This window comes from Paramormyrops kingsleyae, chromosome 1, assembly GCF_048594095.1.
Source record: "Paramormyrops kingsleyae isolate MSU_618 chromosome 1, PKINGS_0.4, whole genome shotgun sequence".
Taxonomy (NCBI): domain Eukaryota; kingdom Metazoa; phylum Chordata; class Actinopteri; order Osteoglossiformes; family Mormyridae; genus Paramormyrops; species Paramormyrops kingsleyae.
Genome location: NC_132797.1, coordinates 49999933 through 50013917, shown reverse-complemented (window position 1 = coordinate 50013917; position 13985 = coordinate 49999933). Strand labels below are relative to the sequence as shown.

Genomic DNA, 13985 nt, shown 5'->3' with positions numbered 1-13985 from the left:
TACTGTTATTTTAACTAAAGGCTGCTGTGTACGTGTTGCAGAATGCACGGCATTTCGAGCGGTGGATTCTCTGATTGTCCGTCGCATTCCAGTACAATTGATCGTCTTTAGCTAATTCACAACTGTAAGATCATTGTCACTGATTAACAATAAATTTCACCCTTTAGGGCTCCACACTATGACTAATCTCATTTTGTTAGCTTTTTTTCCTGCCGGTGTGACTACATTTTGTTAGAGGTTGGACTGATGTGACCACAACATTGCCCAACTGTTAAACTTGACATTTCATATGCATATGAGAACCATCAAATAGCCTACTCTTGTACACTGCAAAAACTGGCTATCTAACCAAGTCTTACAATCTTGTATCCAGCCAAAAAATCTTTTTAAACTTGTTTTGAGAGTGATATACTAAGTAAGCACAGAATGTGTAAGATTATTAACCTTGTTTTGAGAATATATGTCTTTAATTTCTTACTTAGTTACTGAATCCTAAAATGAGTTACTTTACATTCATATTAGGCTAAATTATACCACAGAGACACAGTTTGAGATCACATTTTATTTTTCACAACCATTTATAGCTGTGAAAACTTGTTTCAAGACCTCCCAGTAACAATTCAAATACTTGTCACATTAACACATTTATTTGCAATACAAATCTGTATCAATTCATAAAACACAACGTAGACAGTATCAAATCACAGGTATCATTATCAATACACCACATATTCCAGTTTTAAGTATGGTTATTAATTTCAACTTTTGAGTGCAATGACATCATCAAGGTCATATTTTGTCAGAACATAGACACTACTCTTGAAAGTGACTGGATAATATGATGTATGATCAACTAGCTTCTCAGCATCTATAAACTCAGTTGCTTGAGCAAGATTAGGCACTGCAATTTCATAGGCTAAAAGATCTCTATTCCAGCCCATGGTGTCATAAGACTGATATTCAAAACAGTATAATGAACTGTCAACCACATAAATGTTTTTTATAAGTCCAAAGACAGGAATGGTTTCATTCGCATTGGTGATTATTAGAGATCTTTCACTTATGTACTTGTTCCCATTGAGAATAAGCCACTTTACTTTGACTCCATGTTGTATGCCACAAATCCCCAAGAAATCTCTAATCTTTGCTGTAATGTACTCGAGATTTGTCACTTCAGAGACAGGACCTAATTCTTTCTCATGTACAAAAATTGGATGCTCAGTGCCCATTTCATTTTGACAGCATTCAAAATGCTGATTGTGGTTCACAAGCGACTTACAGACATTTCTGAAGTTCAATTTGCATGACCACTGTTTAAAAAAAACTGTGTTTTGATTCAAATCTCATGCACATGTGCCTTATCAAAGGGCCGAGATAAAGAATTTGAGCAGGGAGATGCAGCAAGTAATGTTGTTTAGGTATTACATTATTGTCAGGAAAAAGTTGCTTAAACTGTTTAAAATGCTGTTCAATCATATTTTTTAGTTTTAACACACTCTGTACAGATAAAACATGGGCAAAAATTATCTTAACTATCTCAATTAAGTCCAAAACAAACTGAACATATTCATTTTTCTCTATAGCGTTGAGAAGAAAAGGCATGATCTTCAACAATATCAGCATTTGCCCTGAGGACTGTTTAAGTTTATTGTCATTAGATGCCAAGGTACTGACACTGATAGGGCAGGGTTTGTCACGTATGTCTATCGGTGACAAAGGAAAATTCTGCATGGCTGAATTGAACACATCCAACTCCATCTGCCCAGAGAGAACAAGGTATTTTAACACACACTTAATTTCCATGGGTGCAACACCCTCAAGAATGACATGCATTATATCCTGTGGTGTTTGCCGAATGATGTCAAAGGCTGGGAAATCAATCAGCTTGCTTCTTCTATTTATACCATAGGTGGTTTTAAGAGCTGATTTCACGAAGTCTGTGCTAGCCTTTTCTATGTCACAGCACTGTTTAATATGTTTTGCCATTGTCCTTTTAGTAAAACTTTGTTCATCAAAATTCACTTGCATTTCCTCAAAAGTACATTCGCAATGCCTACACTTACTATATGCGAAACCAACTCCTTCCTTGAAACCAGCAAGCTCATGTTGTGCAAGTGTGTCACCACAAACTGAAACTACAGCACCAAATAAATCCATTCCACCACTTTGTCTTTGGATTTTGACACCATTATACAGCATCTTTAAGTCCTCATCAATTCTTTGTAATACAACATCAACACCAGACTTGTCAATATCACCTGCTTTTGCAATAGCAAGAAGCCTGATTGCAGCAAGCTTTGACCTAAACTTGGGGTCTATGTTTCCTAAAGTATAATAAAACATCAGTAGTTTATTTACTGAAGCATGTGACCCAAGGGGATTGCATATCTCTATTTCATCAGCATACAAGATTATCTGCAAAGCAGAAGGTTTTGCTGAATACAGTGGGTGGGATAAAAAAAGGCTTCCATCAATAATGTCATACAAAAACCCATCTTTGTGACAACTCTGTGGTGTGTTGTTGATCATATCAAAAATCCTGGAGTTGGATAACAACTGTTCAAGACTCTTAATAAGGGGAATATAGTAAAAGCTTCTGTTTTTGATTGCAAGAACTCTTGTTTGTCCTTTTTTAACCCTACAAACCTTTTGAGACAGAACTACCTCCTCTGGTTTAACTGGGTTGAAAAGTCTCTGAATGGTGCTGTTCTGATTGTATTTGGTTGCCATCGTGGAGAAAGGATCTTGAAAGTTATCCAATTCTGCCAATGCTTCCTCTTGTAGCTGCATGCTGTCTGAATGTCTTTCAAAGATCCTCTTCAAGGTGTCCCTCATGGTAGTGAGAAGAGCAGTTTGATACTGCTGGACTCCAGAGACAAAACTGTTGATACTCCTCTGAAACATAAACAAGAAAGTAGTATAAGAAGAAACATACAGTTTGTATAATATGGATAGCATTACCCTTTTTAAGAACCATCTGAACAAGATTTCATACCAAAATGGTTACTGTACAGTTCTTGCTCAGAATTCAAAAGTCAGAATTACACAAATTAAAAAAAACATTTAGTTTTGAGAAAGATTGAAGTAGAATGTAATGAGTTTTTTTTGTGTTTGTGTATTCCTGTCACAAAATACAAGTCTTCTTTATAGATATATATAGACACATGATGATTATTCCACTTCCTTGCATACTAAGATTAACACTGAGTTAGGTTTGTGCAATACCTGGGACAGGTGACATCTTTCCCGGACATTGATGGTAAACACAGCTGCGCGTCTCATAAGATTTTCACTTGACGCACCAAATCCTTCCTGTAGATATATTGTGTTAACAGACATTAAAATACAATATAAACAGACTGGTTCACATCAAGTGTTTAGGTGTTAATTATTATCTTTCAAGAGAGCCAACATTGCATCCTACCTGGTTTTCAGTATGTGGACTATGGAAATCCTCAAACTCCGTCATTGACATTTCATTTGGAGTAACAGGTGTGTTGACTGGCTCTGTCCTTTGCATTCCTCGTGTTTTAGTGGCGCAGTCAGAAAAAATTGGTATGTCAAAATGTTCACCTCCAACATGTGATAAGTTAACTGTAGTTGTTGTCATCCATCCAGTAGGTGGGTTCCCAGTCGCAAGATACAGTGCATGACTCCGTTTGATATGGTAGTACAAAGAGTTGAAGACTCTGTATTCCTCGGTACAACCATCAATTCCGCATATAACACGGAAATCTGGATTGCGGCTATGTGTTGTGTTAATATGGCTCAAGAGAGACTTCAATGTTAAGGCAACAAAAACAAAGCAAATCAAACACCTCCAACAGGCCATGTTGTTCCGCCAAAACAGAAAAAATGGCTGCCAGATGAGTGCCGAGAGTCAATGTTTTAGCCCAGTGAATATCTTCACTTATGGCAAAGTCAAGTCCTGTTAGCACAGCGACACACACGTTAACGAGCCTATATTAATAAAGCCAAGACAGCAGGAGAAAGTAGTCGAAATGGTAAATCCACTTAATAGGAGCAGAGACACATACCTAAACTGCTTTGATCCGGAATATTCCCAACTTTACGTTATTGTTGGCGGGCTCATACGGGTGCTGGAGGCCATTACCAAATTCGGAGGGGGGATGGGATACACAAAAACTTGAATTAATTTGCATAATAATGCGATTCAAAAGGGGGGCAACAAAATGTGTAGTAATTACCATATCATTTATAGTTCTAATATCCGCTTATAATGTATGTCATTATCACTTTTCACAAGTTCTACACAAACCTATATGGTCTGCACCTACTTCCCCCCTCACTGACCTCATGTGGTCACGTCTGTCCTGTAACCGTTGGAAGGAGACCGAGCGAACAAGCAGGTTTTGACTGGATTCTACTTGCGTAAGTAGAACTTTTTCAGTAACGTTTCATTTATAAAATTTGTACTACTACACTCGTTGGGATAACGGTCTAGCATTAAGTTCACCCATGGATGTGTTTTACTTCTTATAATACATCCGTGAGTCGTTTGCCTCTGTAGCCTAAAAACCAGCTAGCTAGCTAGTTTAGCTAACGTTGGCTAACAGGTTTGGTATTGCAATTGTAACCCGCTACCAATGGGAACAACCCGATTATGCAGGTAGATTGCAGTGGACCAGTATCTAGGTTTGTAGGGAGGGGTTAAGATTTGAGCGTCAAACACAATGAGTAGCAAGGGTCTTGGTTAACCTCAAGTAGTATATTTACAAGACACAAAGAAATAATAATTCAGCATCTCAAAGACATACACAATTTAGATTTAAGCCGGCATTTCAAAATAAAATGGGAAAAATGGAACACCAACACCCCAGTCGAATAATCCTGGTGTGTGACTGTCAAGACGAGAGCTCTCTTTCCTCTTTTTTCCCACAATAGTCTGGGTGGCACCCACAATCCTACCAGACCGACGGGGTCGGGGTAAGAAGAATCCACAAGCACTTCTTCTCTTTAAATATTCCTCGGTGGTTGGCTCGCCATCTCCTTCCTCAAGGAGAGAATCCAAATTATGGGCTCTTCCGGATCCCAAAAAAACCTAGCCTGCATATTTACAAGACTAATATTACAAAAACTCACCATAACTGCATCAGCATACTTTCATACATCAAATTCAATGTATAGTAATGTTAAACATTGATCATAAAGTGTGATCTTTAAGTCTCTATAATCATTTATTGTGATTATATAATCTTAATCATAAAATATACATATACATACATATAGATATTTCCTCACTCCCTCTTCTAACATGAGGCTGAATTTTAGCAGGGTTTATCTGCTTAACTCGTATTAGCCATCTTCCAACATACCGGTTCAGAGTTTAACAATGTAAATTCCACAAAGGTTCTTAACCCTAGTTCAATTATAAAACTCCAAAATACAACATTGTTCGTGAAAAAAAATGACTACAGTGACGAACAAAGTAGGACGTCACCCTAATACCAGGCCAGCAGTTAACCTGTAAGCTAACAACTACACCTCCATTGCTCGCCGATAGACATTCATTTGCATAACATGTACAGATCAACAACCTCAGTTGAATGGCTTTAACAAAGCATAATCACGATGAATAAACCATATTCCATTACAGTGAAACGAAAATGATAAAACTAATAAATCAGCATCTTGCTACGAATCTACTACCTAGCATTAGGTACACTTACTAACTAAAAAATTACTCACCAAGACTCCAAGTAAGCATCCCCAGCATTTTTGTTGCAAAAAAAAAATAAAATAAAATGATGTGCTTAAACTATAGTCAAATCGCAAAACTCTGATGCTGGCTGGCTCCTTTCCCGCCAGCAACCCGCTTTTCTTTCTGCGCTCTCTTTTCCTGCTTCACCCTGGGTTTTTTTCATCTTAAGGGGGCGGAGCTAGAGTGTTTTTGTTTTTTTAAGGGAATAGCGCCACATAAACTGTCCAACTAACAAAACCCAATTAAGCTCCCCTAAACGAAATAAAAAAAATATACAACTTTAAACTATGCACAAACTAAAACCTCTTCCAAATAATGAATATATCCTTATCTATTTTATGCAACACAGGTGTTCCTACTGGGTTACACCCTCCCCCTTTAAATGTCATGCACATCCTGTTGCATGGCACAAGGTTGCTCAGTGATGGGCAGTTCCAATGTATACAACAAGTGACCACTATCATCACTGTTCAGTGAGCTGATAAAAGCTGCACTTAGGCCTTGAAATAAAGACTTTACCACTGTGACTAAGGGGTTTCCTAATGTTGGATACTCAAGCCTTCGGGAAGGCTCTCGATGTCTAAGGGACCTCCTATGTGGTGGACCCACTCCAGTTGTCATTTGCTCGTCAACTTTATCTTTCACTTGTCTTTCAGAGTAATTTTGGTTTTGTGGTCTTACTGTATCATCCACAAGCGAATCAGTTAAATGAGCAGATGCATCATTGATGTAAGGAGAGGATCCTGAAGGTAGATGGACAGCTCCTCCATTCTTGTCAGAATCACCAGTAGAGACTGATTCAGTTGGGCTGGTAGTAAGGTTTCCAGGTTCCACGTTAGAGAAGCATGACTCTCTTTCTTCGATAGATGGACTCAAAAGTTTACCAGACTCACTGAATGATTCCTTACTTAAAATAGATTCATGCAAATTCTCAGCTAAATTCACAGCAGGCAATTTAGCATACTGGTTCCTCTGTCCTGCATCAGGTGAGTGAAACCCAATTTCCTTTGCAAGATGGCGAGAAGGTTCAAGGTGCCTACCTTTAAGCCCATTACTGGAAGTAGACTGAGGCAAATCCTCATCCAAAGCTGACTGAGTAAAACCAGGTTCCACAAAGTCTGGGTTGTGTGAAACCGGGCGAGGTGGCTCCTTGGACTCGCTCAGCCTTAAGTCCTCATTCGCTGGGTCCCCTTGTGGAATGTCATAATGTGTGATGAAACGTCTCTCTTTTGTACTCACCGGAATGTCAAAGTGATGATAGTCGTCATCATCATCTTCTACCTGAACAGAATAATTCTCTTCTGCCAAGACTGGAGTACTCCTTGTTTTCGGTCTCTGATGATTAATGACCGGCTCAGGTTCGTTGTACTGTGCCTCTGGAAGAAATCCACAGGGAAGCAGAAGATCCCTGTGTAGTGTCCGCAGCGGCCCACCTCCCTTCTCAGGTCTCAGAGCGTAAACAGGTAGGTCTCCCATTCGTTTGGTAACAACATAAATGGTGGGCTCCCAGTGATCAGCAAGTTTGTGCTTATTCCTGAGACGGAGGTTACGGACTAAGACCCGATCCCCCACACCCAAGGTTGACTCACGAACACTCTTATCAACCCTCCTCTTGTTCTTCTCAGCCACCTTGTGAGCGTTCTCTATTGCTATTTGGTAGCTCTCCTCAAGATGGCTTCTCAAATTCCGAACATACTGGGAGTGTGAGTGGGGCTGTTTGTCACCCACTGGAAGTCCAAAGGCTACATCTATAGGCAATCTAGGTTGCCTCCCAAACATCAATTCATAAGGAGAAAAGCCTGTGACATCATTTTTTGTACAATTATAAGCATGAGTGAGTGGCTTCACATAGTCACGCCAATGTGTCTTTTCTTTGTCTTTCAGAGTGCCCAACATACTAAGGAGAGTTCTGTTGTATCGCTCCACCGGGTTCCCTTGAGGGTGATAAGGACTAGTCCTGGTCTTCCGTATGCCTAACAGAGAGCACAATACCCTAATTGTGTGAGATTCAAAATCCCGTCCCTGGTCACTATGTAGTTTTTCAGGAAAACCATAGTGAACCAGGAAATGTTCCCACAGGCACTTTGCCACGGTACTAGCCTTCTGATCCCTCGTCGGTATGGCCACAGCATACTTAGTGAAGTGGTCGGTTATTACAAGAATATCCTTAGTGTTCCGGCTATCTGGTTCTATCGAGAGGAAGTCCATACAGACTAGTTCCATTGGTCTGGTGGTCTGAATATTGACAAGGGGAGCAGCTTTCCCAGGCCTAGCCTTCCTGCGAACACAACGCTCACAAGTCTTCACTTTTCTCTCAACCGCTGCAGCCATTCGCGGCCAATAAAACCTCCATCTCACCAAGTCAAGGGTACGTTCAATCCCCAAATGACCCATATCATCATGGAGATTTTGGAGCACAGAGGATCGAAGAACTTCAGGGAGTACAAGTTGGTATGAAACTCCTCCTTCACAGATCCGTTTACGATACAAGACGCCACCTCGAATTTCAAAACGTTTCCATTCTTTTAAGATCAACTGAAATTCAGGTGAATCTGCCTTAAGATTCGTAGAAGGGCTGTCCTCTGCTTCCATCAAGTGGATGACTCTGCCGATGACAGGATCATCTTTTTGCATCTGACCCAAGTCATTATGGCTGTACTTGGGCACAGTCAGAAGACCACTACTCATAGCTTCATCCTCAAATGCAGCAGGAATCACAGCTGTTGATAAAGCAAGGGACTCAACCAGAGCAAAAGACTGCTCTTGACCAAGAATGGCGTGCTTCTGACAAACAGCTTGGACAACATCTGCTGCAAGAGACTGTGGTTCTATACTCTCCATGGATGAAAGCAAATGTGACTTGAACCGATCAATACGTTGGCTTTCCTCCTGTGAGGTGATGTCATCGACCAGTGTATTGTGAGGCCTTCTAGATAATCCATCAGCATCCATGTTGTGTTTGCCAGATCGGTACCTGATACTAAAATCGTATGTGGACAATGCAGCAAGCCAACGGTACCCTGCAGCATCCAGCTTAGCTGTTGTAAGTATGTAGGTTAAGGGATTATTGTCTGTGACCACACTAAAGGTGTTTCCATATAGATAATCCTGAAATTTTTCTGTGATGGCCCATTTAAGGGCAAGAAACTCAAGCTTGTGTGCTGGATATCTAGATTCACTCCGAGATAAACCTCGGCTTGCATAAGCAATCACATGGGTTTTCCCATCATGTTCCTGGTATAGGGCAGCTCCTAATCCCGTCATGCTGGCATCAGTGTGCAGAAGGTACAGTAATTTAGGATCAGCATAAGCAAGAACTGGAGAGGATGTCAGTTTTTCAATTATAGCCTGAAATGCTCTTTGACATGCAGGATTCCAACGTTCCCCAAATGGTTCTTTGGGATTTAGATACTGACCATCACACACTTTAGCCTTATACCCCTTACGCCGTGGTGGATAGCCAGCGGTGAGGCAGGTGAGGGGTCTGACGATCTTCGAGTAGTCCTTCACAAATCGGCGGTAATAACCAGTGAATCCTAAGAAGGACTGAAGTTCTCTTAAAGTCTGTGGTCTTGGCCAGGTTTTTAGAGCTTGGACCTTTTCAGGATCAGTACTCACGCCATCCCTGGACACAATATGTCCCAAATAACGGACAGAAGTCTGGAAGAACTTACATTTGTCAGGTGAGAGTTTAAGTCCGTACTCCCTTAGACGCTCTAAAACATGAGTGAGGCGAGTTTCATGGTCTTCTAGAGTACTTGAGAAAACAATTAAATCATCTAAAAAGACAAGGACCTCTTTTAAATTGATGTCCTTCATGCATTTTTCCATGAGTCTTTGAAATGTACTTGGTGCATTAGTCACCCCTTGTGGCATGCGATTGAATTCATAAAAACCAAAGGGGCAAACAAACGCGGTTTTTAGCTTGTCTTCTTCATTCATCTCAACCTGATAGTACCCCGATTTCAAATCCATTACCGAAAACCATTGAGATCCTGCTAAAGCTGAGAATGACTCCTCCAAGTTTGGTAATGCATAAGCGTCTTTTATTGTCTGAGAGTTCAATTTTCGATAATCCACGCATAAGCGTACATCACCGTTCTTTTTTCTTACCACCACAATGGGTGATGCAAATGGAGACTCCGACTCTCTAATGATGCCTGCTTCCAGGAGGGTCTGCAGGTGTCTTTTCACAGCCTCAAAGTCATGAGGGTGAATGGGTCGGGATCTCTGCTTAAAACGGGTCTCATCCTTTAGTTTTATGTGATGCCGGATTCTTGTTGCATAGCCAAAGTCAAGGTCATGACATGAGAAAACGTCTGAAAAAGTACCAAGCCTCTCGGAGATCCTCGCTTTCCACTCTTCAGAAAGTGGTAAGGCTCCAAAATCAAATTGCAAACCAGGGGATTCCACCGTACTTTGTTGCTGTTCCAAACAACTGACAGGTGTCATCATATCATGATCACATCCTAATGATGAAGGTCCAAAGATGAGTTCAGGAATGATTAATTCAGCAATAACACAATTTAAGGGAAGTGCAATATCATGGTGTGTCTCGTTCCTAAGCAAGACAGGAATTCTTCTGGAACAATTTTCTGGTAATGCTATGAGACAACTGTCCACAAACACACCACGTGGCAAGGAAAAATTGGATGGTTGCTCTAACAATGCCCATTGTTCTGTGTTAACTGAAGAAGCACGTACAACACCCTCAAGTAGCAATTTCTTGCCAGCTGGAAGAACTTCCTGTGTCCGGCCCTTAAGTCTCACCATGCCAATCCTCCCACTAATGGCCCGCTTCTTCCTGACCTCTAACACTTTAAGGACTTGTTTATATCCATATCGGGGAGACTTTGTGTAAGGAAAAGCTTTGTCACAACACTGGTCATACAAAGGATCAAGAGTATTAGTGCCAATTAACAGCGGGGTATCATTATTCAAGCGAAGATCAGGAACAATCAATGCCAAAGTGGAAATTTCAGGTTCTGCCTCAAAAAAGTCCTTTGGAAATTTTATGCTAATTTCCATGTACCCTAAGTATGGGACAGCTTGGCCATTGGCCCCCTCAACCTCAAGGAGATCGTTGATAGGTTTAATAGGGTGCTCCGATAGATGCTTTTTATAAAAAGACATGGCAATTGTAGTGACCTGTGAGCCTGTATCTAACAGACAATCACAGCTCGCTCCTTCTACAATTACTCTGGCTGTGCACTTGCTGCCGACCAGCCGGCCTGGCAGCGCAACAACACTGGAAACGTTCTGATTAAAGCTCAGAAATCTTTCCTTTCCACCCTTCATGGGACACTGTTCGATCCCAGCTTCCATTTGTCCCTCAATAGAAGCCTGTTCTAGTTTAAAGCAGATGAGGCAGGCGTTTTCTGGTGAAAACCCCAAGCTTGTTGTTTTTCCCTCAGAACTTTCTTCTTAGCCTCAACCAAAGACGGATTAGGATCATTGCTGCATGTGGAGGCTATATGACCGTTCTCCCCGCACTTGAAACAATACCACGGTTTGGGCTTCGAAGCTGTTTCAGCAATTTGCTTGCCCTCATTCTTCCCTGATTTGTCTTTAGTTTCCTGACACTGTTTTCTGTTTGCTTTTGTTTCCCTTTTTTCAGCCTTCTCAGTGCTACAAGCTTTAAGCCTGGTGATCTGAGTCTGTAAATCAGCAATCTGCCTCTTCAGGCCATTGATGGTCGCAGGGGAACCAGCATCAAACACAGTTGGTAGACTGAAACTGTCCACACAAGATGAACAGGTTGCTTGCAAATGGGAGAGGGCTTTCATCTTTGAAATTCCAAAATGTTGCTTCATTCTTGTGGCTTTGTTGACCTGCTTGTCTTCCTCAGTCCGGAGAAGAAGCAAGAATTCTGCAAATGCTGGGGGTTGGCTCCTGCGTTGTTCAAGCTGGAGGCTGTTTATTAAAGCACTATTCCAGCACCCACGACAGAACTGCTTCAGGAGCTGTTTATCTGCATCAGAGGCAGCAATCACCTTCCTACATACTACAGAACTTAAAGCAACATGTAACCGTTGCAAGTAATCAGAAGCCCTCTCACCAACGTCCTGATTGGTGTTGAAGAACCGAGCGAAAAGCTCATCGCCATCTTCAACAGCAGAGTAAGCAGAATCGAGCAGCTTCAGATAAGCTTCAGGTGAGGCTCTGGGGCCTAAAGCCTTGACCATGTTTGCTGCTGGGTAGGGCTGGGCCATATTATACCTTTCACAGTAATACCGGTACAATGTTAGGCAATGATAAGAAAATGAAATATCGCGATAGAATATGGGTAAAACGCGCATGCCTTTGTTTTCATACGCACATGGCGGAAAAAGCATGGCGGCGGCGGAGAATGAGAAGGGCGAAAGCGGATCGTTGAATGAACATGCAAGTGGGTCGTCGTGGCGAAGGGAGGAAACACCACAAACTTATTTCATCATTTAAAGCAGAAGCACTTGTTGGAGTACAACAAAGCTGTTAAAGCACGTGAAGAGGCGTCCGCTTCAACTAGCGTGGTGGTGAGACCAAAGAAGCTGACTCAACAAACAATCGGCGTAGCTTTAAATAGCTGCACGCCTTATGACAAAAGTAGCAAACGCTGGGGGGAACTAACTAATGCAGTGACGCATTTTTTAGCCAGGGATATGATGCCCATTCAGAGTGTGGAAAGAGAAGGTTTCACAAAGATGCTTAAAAAGTTCGAACCACGCTACAAGCTGCCCACCAAAAAATACTTCTCTAAAGTCGCCTTGCCTGCTTTATATGAAGAGGTCCGTACTGAGGTGTCAAATGCATTATCTTCGGTGGAGTTTTTTGCGTCCACCACGGACATGTGGTCAAGCCGAACATCAGACCCCTACATGAGCCTCACAATACACTACGTGGACAAAGACTGGAAGCTACAAAACAAGTGCCTTGAAACAAGTTTTTTCCCCGAGGACCATACTGGGGAAAATATAGCCAAAGGCTTAAAAGAGTTCCTCAGCTCGTGGAATCTTCAGGAGGAAAAACAAGTGTGTGTGACGACAGACAACGGGGCAAACGTTGTGAAAGCCGTCGCACTCAACAACTTTACCAGACTTTCATGCTTCGGATATCGCCTGCACATTGCAATAGGTAAGTTAATTATAACGTCAGATTAAGCATTTCTTGCATTAGTTTAAATTATGGTAATAATACTGTTTTGTGTTGTTAATCTTTAATTGTCTTTAAAAATGAACAGGCAGGCTGGATGTGGGCAGTTGTAACATCGGTTATCTCGATCCCCCGTGACTATTCGCCGGCTTTTAAAAATATATCACAAGTGCTAAACTTCCCCTGCTTCCCTGCTCGCCTCTCCGCAACCGTGACAGAATGACAAGTCTCCCAACCAAGCTCAGCGCTGTCGGGAGGGACCTCTCGACCAACGAAGAGGTGATCCACTGGACCAACATGCTGGAACTTCAGGGGGATCCAGTGGCCCACCCGTTAGTGGAGAAATGTTGGAGGCTCATGAGACAGAGGGACGTGATCGGTGAGGAGCAGCTGCAGGCGAAGGTGGGAAGACACCTACAGCAGCTGAGGGAGAGAGCGGCCGCCTGGCTGTCCCCCCTGGGATACGCCTCCTGGGAGCCGCCCCCCCGACTCACCGCCTGCCTCCTTCCCCGTCGCTAGCATGACGGCAAGGGCTCCAACCTCCACCAAACAGCGCAAGACTGAGCTTGAAGCGGCTTCGGCCGCTCACCCCCGCTGCTCCGGAAGGAAGCGGCGAAAGCCGCGCAGAGCGCAGCATGAGGGAGAGACAACACTCTTCCTGGGTGCCTGCTCCCTAATGCCCGCGGCAACGCCTGCTCCGGACCTGCCGGCCACGCCGCCTGCTGCCTCCGCCGATCTGCCCGCGGCTGCGCTGCCTGCTGCCGCCGCCGATCTGCCCGCGGCTGCGCTGCCTGCTGCCGCCGCCGATCTGCCCGCGGCTGCGCTGCCTGCTGCCGTCGCCGATCTGCCTGCAGCACCGCCTGACCCGCCTGTCCTGCCTGACCCGCCTGTCCTGCCTGACCCGCCTGTCCTGCCTGACCCGCCTGTCCTGCCTGTCCTGCCTGACCCGCCTGCTGCAGCTGCAGCTGCCGCCGCTCTACCCGCGGCACCGCCTGCTGCAGCTTCCGCCGCTTTGCCAGCGGCACCGCCTGACCCACCTGTCCTGCCTGACCCGCCTGCTCTGCCTGCAGTCCCTGCAGCTGCCACCACTCAGGCTGCGGCGCCCGCTGAGGCGCCCCCTGCTGGCCCCGTG

At 43.3% G+C, this 13985-nt stretch overlaps 1 long non-coding RNA gene across 1 annotated transcript; it reads right to left on the bottom strand.

Moving 5' to 3' along the window:
* Positions 1 to 611: 611 nt before the first annotated feature.
* On the bottom strand, positions 612 to 11547 carry LOC140592606 (uncharacterized). Its single transcript, XR_011992957.1, has 3 exons — positions 3425 to 11547; positions 3226 to 3312; positions 612 to 2895 (listed from the first exon to the last, which is right to left on the bottom strand). It is a non-coding gene; the product is annotated as an uncharacterized lncRNA (long non-coding RNA).
* Between the last annotated feature and the right edge of the window lie 2438 nt (positions 11548 to 13985).